The sequence below is a fragment of the Dermacentor andersoni genome, chromosome 8 (assembly GCF_023375885.2).
Source record: "Dermacentor andersoni chromosome 8, qqDerAnde1_hic_scaffold, whole genome shotgun sequence".
Taxonomy (NCBI): domain Eukaryota; kingdom Metazoa; phylum Arthropoda; class Arachnida; order Ixodida; family Ixodidae; genus Dermacentor; species Dermacentor andersoni.
In genome coordinates this window covers 36,396,120-36,406,043 of record NC_092821.1, presented here as the reverse complement: position 1 = coordinate 36,406,043, position 9,924 = coordinate 36,396,120, and the positions used below count along the sequence as shown (strand labels likewise).

General features: G+C 44.4%; 1 long non-coding RNA gene across 1 annotated transcript in view; it reads left to right on the top strand.

The window, feature by feature from the left end:
- The first annotated feature begins 782 nt into the window (after positions 1-782).
- LOC129383443 (uncharacterized) overlaps positions 783-9,924 on the top strand; it is an 87,113-nt gene continuing 77,971 nt past the window's right edge. Inside the window, exon 1 of the long non-coding RNA XR_008611349.2 lies at positions 783-889. This is a non-coding gene — a long non-coding RNA (uncharacterized lncRNA). The remainder of the gene's footprint in view (positions 890-9,924) is intronic.

The following is a 9,924-nucleotide window of genomic DNA, read 5'->3' as shown; positions in this document are numbered from 1 at the left end:
TTGGCTCGTTCGCCGTTTTAGACCGTTTGAGTGACCTAACTTACGTGGTCACACGCCTCCAGTGTATGGTGAGAGTTTTAAGCACTATTATAGTATCACTCAACAATGACTCTCCCAGCGGGCTTCGTCTGTGAAACGGAAATTAAAACGCTGCGAGATCAAGAGGTTGAAGAAGAAGAGGACGATGACGGTCCGTGCGGCGAGCAGCAGTGTTTACACGGCTATCATCCCGATCAATCGTCTATGCCAGCTTTAATCTCTAAACAAACACATGATAACCCGTAACAATAGTATTACCGGGGCCCGAAAGGCAATATCACGCCTATAAACCATCCGAAGAAGTCTGACACACATCCGATGCATGTCTCATACCAAAGGCCCTGGGATGCTGGCTCTGTGAGTCCACCCCTACCCTGAGGACCGCAACTGCGCTGTACCTTGTGCCCTATGCGGTGGCGCACACCACACCAGGAACCACGAGAGTAAGAAACTACTCAAGCCCAAATATATCGCAATAAAAAACATGTGGGCTTACCTAGGTGTCAATGCCGCTACGACAGAGTAGACATTGTTGTGGTGAGATGTAAATAGCCATCACTTAAAGATATTTGTTTTGGCCGCTAGATAAACGTCTACAGTGACGCTAACTATCTGTCTGAAATGAAATAATAGGGTTTTATTTTTCTATAGAGCAAGCAATTCTAGGATATAATTTTGAATATGTGCGTTTTCTTCAAGAACGGAATGCACCCTAATTCGTTGCAGCTTCTTGCAAGTGAAACCCATTTGTAGAGTCAACAGCTACAACGCACGCCAAGACGCAAAATGAAGATATGGCAGAGTCCGTTGTTAATTGCGACGGCGAGCTGTGTGTCATCTATTTGCGATGGTAAGTAAAATATTCATTATCGAAAAGCACTTTGCGTAATCTTGTAGGCTAGATTTCTTTGCTATTCATAGAACGGCCCCGTGAAATAATTTGAATAAAAATCAGTGACCTGTCACAAGTCTTTAGCTTTAAAAATTTTTAATGCTAAACCGTTGTGTGAAATCTATCACTCCGCTAAAACGTAGCCGGCATTATGCGGCATTTTATATAACTAGGCAGCATTAGTTACGCCTCCAAGACGTCGCAGTGCACTTAACTGACACTGGTATACATTTTTCTAAGTATCTAATTACGGATTTGGTTGTTATTGCAAATCAGGAATAGGGAGATTCGTATGAAATAAGAGTTTACAGAGCACATACGAATGCAAAAAAAATGCTTTGCAAGAGTCGAATGTCCTTTAAGTAGGTTTAAATAGATCACCTGCAGACGAAGTGAGTTATGACAAGAAGCAGCTTCATGAATAGAAGCTCCAATAAGAACGGAAGCACAGAATGGTCGAAAGCAAGTTTTCGACGTGCCCCCCTTCTCTATCTCTCTTGATAGTCTATACTTTTCTGGACATCCATTTACCTTGCTGATCGAATGCAACTGTTCCATTAGTCGAATACATCCGTTTATCAGAAGCAAGAAAATCACATTTTCTGAATGAAGCATAATCGCTTTAGCTGAACGCCTTCTTAATTCAAGAACTGCGACAGTGTTTTTTAATCATTTTGGAAAGAAGTGGCTATTTTCTTAGAGTGGAAAAGTATCCTTGATAAGATATCATGCAACAAACGGCATAATCTTAGTCAATTCAATCAATCAGATATTTAAGTTGCGCCGTCAAAAGGGGCACGTTTACAAAATAATCGCACCAATAGCCTTTCGTGTTGCTATCCGGTACAATATAAAAAATAACTATAGGCCAGTAAAAACCTGTTAAATATGTACATTTCTACGAACGTACTACATATTATCTAAAAAAGCTAATACAATTTGTCACAGGATTGCTCTTAATTTCGAACATCCCTGCCTCCTCATGTAATGCCCCAAGGGGGCCGTTAAGGGTCCAATAAATTATGACGACGATGAGAAAATTGATGAATTATCGCGAATAAAGAAGTAATGACATGTGATTTCACTATATTGTGCATATACAGCGAAGCGCATTCTCTGGCTGGTAATTTTATACATACTGCCACAAAATCCAAGGTAAATAGTCAAAAATGTTCAGTAGTCGTTGGCCGTTCCAAATAAGCCAACTGGAAAGATTTAATTTACCATTGAATACTTGTATAGCATGCCGACTTTGGAACGTAATTACGTCATAAGGAAAGAGCGACCTCCAATATTATATGTTGCGTGCTAATAATGCAATCCCAGAAATTGAAGCATGTGAAGCTCATCCCACGTGTTACCTGAATTTCTACGTGAGAAAAGCCTATAATTATTTACATCGCAAGATTAAGAATTAGGTTGCATGCTGTTGTCCTCATATTTTACAGCATTACGGTAGGTTAACATGAACAAAGGTCATACCGATCTGAATGTAAACGGCTTGGAAAATATCAATGGGCACGAACGAAAGCATTACTCCATCGCATGTAGGCTTAGGCGCCGGCCTAGTCATACATACCCAGTGACCCAAATCGGCATCAAAAGTGTACATCAAAGACCAGCACAGACTGCTCGGAATGTGCCCAGTGATTGAAGTCGGTGTCGTAGACGTTGAGAGAAGAGTGGTACGTACCCAATAGAGCATCTACAGTGACCCATGTCGGCGGGAGAGAAGTTCGTAGAAGAGTGGTACATGTAAACATTATCCAATACTCAGTTTCCAAAGTTGTTGCAACGGTTGCTTTCGAACCCTGTTTCCTAAGCACAGCCAGCCCTATGGTCAACCATTCTACATGTACTACAGAGTGAAGCAGGTTGTTGGGAAAATATAAACACACAAACGTAGACAGACAGACAGACAGACAGACGGAGCCCGGAAAGTTCGCGAAGTAGCCTAAGCATGCTGACACATTATTAGTACAGAGTTCTGCGACAGATAAATCAGAGCAAGTCGCAGTTACGTTCCAATCACTGCCACCTATCAAGTGGTCAAGGATTGTGGCGTGTTGTTTACAAAAGAAAGTGCAGAACCAATTCATTCTTTTGACATTGTAAATTGCACAAAAACATAGCTTCGGGATTCGTCTTTAGGGCAAGTAAGTTATTATGTCAGCGTTTGGTAAAAATAACTTGAAACGTGTATATAAGCACAGAAAATACACTCTATAGTGGTATAAAAAATTTTCTCCTTGAATGAGGAGGACGATAGCCCATGCTTATTAACACACCGCAATCAAGGTAGACAAAGAACGCTTGAATTCATTCTTTCCTGCAAGAACACTTAAGCAAGCATTCGAATCTCAGCCCTTCTTTGATGAAAGGAGCAACGCTGCCACCTTCTGTAGGCTATCACTTTATTTGGTTTTATAGATCGTAACTTCAACCGTAATGCCCATCTTTTTGGTCATATATTCATTAGCGCGAAATCTCAATCTCCGTGCTACAAAACGTATGCGAGAAATTAGTTTGTGTTTTTGCTTATGTTTCGTGGTTGCAACGATATTTTCTATTTCCCAACAAACCTTCGTCTCACATTCTACGTAAGCAAGATCTTCCGCGTATGCCACATCAGTAATCTTCTATGTCATATACAACTAAAATTCCAGCGCTTTCTTTCTCTCTAGGGAAGAGTGCTTTGTCACGCAGTACCTAGCTGTCCGCACAAAGATTCTCACTGAAAGTAACGAGAGCGTTGCTATTCCAGCCTACCGCTACTAAAGAGTACTACTAAACGTACCCTATTAAAAAAAGCACGTGCCGGATGCTCACCATTCATAATAGTGCAACATACAGATTATAAGGGGCCGCGTGTTTCCATAAAACGAACATCAACATGAAGTCTGTGTTGTGGTAGCACGTGGGTTGGAGCGCATGGGTCAATGGGTGCCCAATTACGTAGTACTGCTCTTTATTAGGGTATTAAGAGCAAAATACATCAATAATAATTGCGCAAGAAGTGGTGTGGTTAAAAACACCCTGTGGGAAATTTTAAGACGCAGTGCTAGTTTTACCATGAGATACCACCCCATTAACTGACAAAAACATGTTTCTTTTCCGCAATATTGCTTTTACTTAAAACGCAAAAATACGTTGGTTGCTGGAGGAACACTGATGCCAGAATCCTGCAGGTATCATAATTTTACGTTGTGCCCGCTTTATTGCGATAGCAATTAGATGGAAAATTCAGGCGCATTTCTGCCGCTACCGTGACCAGCGCTGGATTAAGGCGGGGGGGGGGGGGGGGGGCTAAGGGGGCTGCAGCCCAGGGCCTCACCTCGGACAGTAGAAGGGGGTCCATTTATTCTAACCTGCTTAGTATATAGAACCATGTGCAACGGAACATCGAGCGACATGTATGAAGCGAGAAAACCATAATGAGCAGACGGGGCCCCCCGCCTAATGTAACAGCATGCGTTTAGCCTGATGATTTGTGGTGAGCTTGTCGAGCTGCGAAAACAGGAATCCCCCGCCACTTCAGCGGGGCCCTCTTTCTTAAGAAGCGACGTGCGTTTGCTTGGAAGAGTTTTCGTGGCTTCCTGTCAGTCCGTCTGTCCAGTGCTGTCTGGAGAGGAGGGGCAAGGGGGAAACACCTAAACCTTTTATTCTGGGATGAGGACCCAAATCGCCCTTGCCCGTCGTCACCACCACGCCACCCTCCACCTCTCAAATAGTTTCGCCGCTGTTCTCATAGAAAGGATATGCTGGAGTACCTAACAGTGCCTCCCATTCGACTTTTCTTTGCCGTGATGGTAATTTGGGTGGGGGAGGATGAGTTCGATAGCAGATGATGATGAGTCTGATGGCAGTGTCTAGGCAGGAAAGGAAAGAAGACACCAGACGTGCTTTTGTCCTCGTGCCGTGGGGCATGGAATGTTCATTGTTCGGGCTAAGGTTGTGGAAGAGTGAAGGGGGAAGTTGGGGAGCTGGACCCAAAGGCTTGTCTCCAGGACCCATTCCTGCCTAGTGGCTGCACGCCTTCGCGCGCGCTCAACGGAAAAAGTAAGTCAGACTGATCGCCGAACATTCCAAAAAGAAGTAGAAAAATATGACTCAGAGGCGACGGAGGGTGCGTAACTTCGCCCGCGCTACGAGTCGCCCTCTCCCCTTCGTTCTCACGCTCGGCGTCGACGGGGCGAAGAAGAAATCGAGAACCACACAGAACAGACAATTGCTCCTAGCCGATTGGAAGACGAGACCGCAACGGGAGAAGGAGTGAGTTTTTACGGAGAAGGAAGGAATTTGTACAAGGAACTCTATGCGTATGTGAACGCCCGCTTTGGCGCTAGTAACAGGCAGACGAGGCGCGCGTCTATAAAAGGAAGTTGATCGTGGGCTGCGATTCAGCCCCGAGCCGCCGGTTAAGCCCGCCCGCTGAGGAGCTCCCGGCGGGCGCACCACTCTCGGCCAGCCACGGACCGTCCAGGCAGCGTGCGCCAGTCATCGGAACGGCCACCATTTGACACCTGTGGTCGCGTCGGACTGACGAAGTGCCCGGCGAACAATTAGCACCCATCCATGTGATAATGCTCGGTCTGAAGCATCAAAGTTGTGTGTCTAAACGAAAGGCGAAGTTAGAAAGAGAAGAGCATGAAAAGAGGCTACCAAAGATGACAAATTACCTACTGAATACAGCTTCCGCGGAACAGTATGATAGCTCTACCCAGACTCCATGTGAAACTCACAATAGTACCGACTGTGCTTCTGTGGAGGACTTGCCAATTCCAGCACCATGGTTTCCCGTCAAGAAGCAAGGTTTGACTCATCTTGGTTGTCTCGATCCTGTGAAAGCGGTGCCAACCTCGGTCGTCCATATTTCTGAGTTTCCGACGCTAACCGAACCCCGTTGTGTTCCTGAGTCAGCGACGTCTATGCTACTCGTCCGGACCCCTGCCACAGAGCTCCAGGTGTCCGGTCCGCCACGCCCGATTTCTACTACTGCTGATCAACAAGTGACAAACCTCCCCGATGAGCCTCCTTCTACTGACGAGCGCCAGGAAACAACACTTCAAGAACCGACTCACTTGTTTCCTGTTAGTTTGGCTTCAAATAATCATGTCACCACCCACAAAGTGTGCCTCGAGAGGACGAGTGAGACGGCTTTTCGTTGCGGCAACAGAGAAGTACAGACACCCCCACAGCAATAGGAACGTTGCGACATTCTGCGAAGTGACCCTTCTAAGTGGCCGGACGTTATTACTGACAGCTTCCGGAGTGTATGCCTTGAGAAAGGGCCATTGTATTTTTTAAATCGGGCAGAAAATTTTCGGTCTTACGAAAGGCAATACGAAACTCAGAAACGCTGTCACCTCATCTTTTCGTGCGAAAGCCTGTAAATGGAGAGGCGTACGTGTGACACTGGTGACACTGACACAGTCCAAAGGTTGCATTTACTGTTTCATTGCAAACATTTTTTGATTTCAAGCAACCCCAGTGCTTTCACCACGCACGGCTTTTCTGATTGGAAAAGAGCAGAAGAAAATGTTTGCGCACATGAAAATAGCGTCAAGCACCGAAACTACGTGGCAGCATGGCTCACCCACTCTAACTCGAGCAGCACAATTGACAAGGAGCTGATTAAGCATCTTGTCACTAAAATCACTTACTGGACAGAGGTGTTGAAGGGTGTAATCCTTGTAGTTAAGCTTCTAGCTGAGCGCAACCTAGCGATTAGGGGAAGTGAGGATATTTCTGGTTCACTGAGACATGGCAAGTATATGAGAGTGCTGGAGGCCATTGCCAAGTATGATCCCTTTCTAGAGGAGCACATCAAACGCTACGGGAAGAAAGGAAAAGGTCACCCATCGTATCTGTCAAAAACCATTTCTGATGAATTTATCGATCATATGGCAAAGGCTGTCAAGCAACATCTCGTTGACGAAGTGATACGCGCAAAATACTTCTCTTTCATTGTTGATTAGACTCCACACCTTACTCAGGTTGATCAGCTGTCAGTTGATCTACGATACTATTTCAATGGGAAAGTGTACGAAGGCTTTCTTTGATTTGTTCCAATTGAATCGCATGCAGGCTTTTATATTTTCGATGCTGTGATGTCCCTCTTGACGACCAATGGTTTCTCATTTGATGATTGTAGGGTCCAAGCTTATGATAATGCTAGTAATATGTCAGGAAAATACAAAGGACTGCAAGCTCAAATCAAACACCTGAACGTATTGGCAGTCTACGTCCCGTGTTCTGGTCATTCACTGAACTTAGTTGGCGCGTGTAGCATTGACAGATGCCTTGAGGCAGTCAAATTTTTCACTGTAATTCAGAGACTGTATGTGTCCTTTGCTGCCTCACCTAAGCGATGGAGGTATCTTTTGGACAACATGGGCGGAATTGACTAGCAGCTTGTTTTGAAAAGTCTCTCTGAAACCAGGTGGTCAAGACACGCTGAACCATGTAAGGCCATTCTGAAAAATTTCAATGCAGTCTTGTGTTGCGTTGAAGCTATATCAAAGAACGAGGAAGAAAACGGTGACACTAGGAACGAAGCGCACTCTCTCTTCAAGAAAATGACAAAACTAGAGACTGCATCCATGGCCATTTTCGGGAGTGAAATCTTGGAGCGCTTTGACAAAACGAGCGTAGCACTTCAGAAACCAGGCCTATACATTTCAACTGCTGTAGACCTGCTGAGCTTTCTAGAAGGCTTTGTTAATTCTTTGCGACCTCTCTTTGATACCTTCGAAGAGAGAGCACGCACGCTAAGCACCAATCAATGTTATCAGGATGAGGGCAAGCGCATCGTTTTGAGTAAGCACCCGGAGGGAAAAAGAGATAGCGCGCTACAAGGTAGAAAAACGTTTATCGTAGAGACCTGCAATGTTGTACTTGACAGTCTCGGCTCTGCTTTGCGAGTGCGAAAAGCTGCCTACACTGAACTCTGTGAAAGGTTCGGATTCTTAAAATTGCTGACAGAAGATGGGAGCGAGGCCTCTCTGACTTAGCACGCTGAGAAGTTGGTGAAAACCTTAAAAATGATTTCGAGCCAGCATTTTCACCTCAAATCGTTCAGTTTGCGAACTTTCTGCACAACTCTGTGTGCCAGGACACTAGTCCCCTGGGAATAATGAAGTTGCTGCATGAAAGAAAGCTTACTGATGTGTTTCCGAACCTTTCTATTGCTTTTCAAGTGTACTTAAGCATACCCGTGACAAACTGTGAGACCGAACGATCGTTTTCCAAGTAGTCGCTGATAAAAAATCGCCTTCGTTCGAGCCTCCTTGACGAGAAGGTGAACTCGCTTGCTATCATGTAAATTGAAAGTGACTTCCTCCATGATATATCCTTCGAGCAGACTATATCTGATTTCGCCAAAGCGAAGGCGCTAAAGATGCCATTTTAAAAGAGGATTGTTTGCGCTATACATGAACAGTTCCAATAATTTCGTTGTGTAGCCTCCCAGCCTCAATAATGCCAATGAAACACTGAGCAGTGTAATTTAAGATATCCAAATCTTCGTTGTTCGTATCTTGTTTCTTCTCCTTGTGATATTTAGCGTGCTTATGGAAAACTGTATTTTTGTTGTTTTTGGTAGTAACACGTTTATTTGGTGTCGTCCTTGCTTGTCTTACCTTTAACGAAAATATTTTCAAATAATGTTTTGTGATTACAGCTGGTAATTTCATCTGTATTCTAGTCCATTTTTATGGTGTTTGTATTGTCTTAAGTATTGTATATATCTATTGCCTATTTATATACTAACGTGTATAACGATTACTGCAGTCTGATGCTTGAATTTTAATAATGTTTTGGATACAACCGTGCCTCTCCTCACCGGATTAAACTTAGTGATGCAAACAAAGCCTAGCTTCAGAAGGATCGACATCTGAGCTGTTTTGTCTTTTCTACGTTCTTGTTCGTCTTTCGTGCACTAAACTTTTCCTTAAAGCCTAGCTTCTGCGTAAAAAGAATGCAGATTAATCACAAAGTGAACATATGTGTTGATGTTTACAACAGCACGCGTTTCAAGCAAGTGTTGTTGTTTTCCTGATAATAATAATAATAACAATAATAATAATCCCACTGACCGCACTTTGTTCATTTTAATTTAGTGGAATTAAAATGAAACATGGCATATTTCCAGTAGTGTAGCAGGCGACAGGGGGGGGGGGGGTTCATTATAGGGAAAGGATGCCTGCATGCGCATTATCCCAGTGCTCCCATTTTTCCTAATCCGGCCCTGAGCGTGACGTTACGTAAAAAGTCCAAGGGCGATAACATCGTCGCCGCGTAGCATAGGCTTTATGTACAACTGAAAGCGTGCAAGGGTGAGCCGGCAATGCCGCCACAGTCACGCCGGAGAGGAGGCAAGTAGAAAGGAAGCGTTACGTGCAAAGCACCAAGGGGAGGGGAGAGAGGGGGTCGTTCTTCTTCGGCAGCTGCTGCGCATTAGGCGGCCATGCTGCTCTATCATGAAAGGGATGAGAGATGGGGAGAGAGTGCATCGAGTGCTGATAGCTTTGTTTGCGCTGTGTTTCCGCCGCTTATTTCGCGATGAAGCGAAAGGCAGCACGAAGGACAACTCACTCGCTGCTGCTGCCGCGTTTCCTCACTCCAGCGTACTAACAATGAGTTTCAACAGTCATCGAGGGAGATGTGTTCATGTTCGCTTGCGCGTGCATGGCACCGTTAGCGTCATTTAGTTAGCAAGCGAATGTTTCTGTTTTTAGGGACACTAAATCTAGTAGCCTTACTTCGTATAGCTGTCAACTAATTTGTTATAGCATTGGATGATTCGCCTTTCGATACACTGTCTTTGTTCTTTAATAGCGCTTGCAACATTTCCTGGAACATTTGGCACATGGCAGGTGTACACGATCATATGAGTTTTGTATAGGTGCCGAAAGCAGCATATGTAAAAAGAAACACGAAGTTTTTAGTTACGAGAACTGTAATGAACTACATGTGAACAAAGTTAATATAAA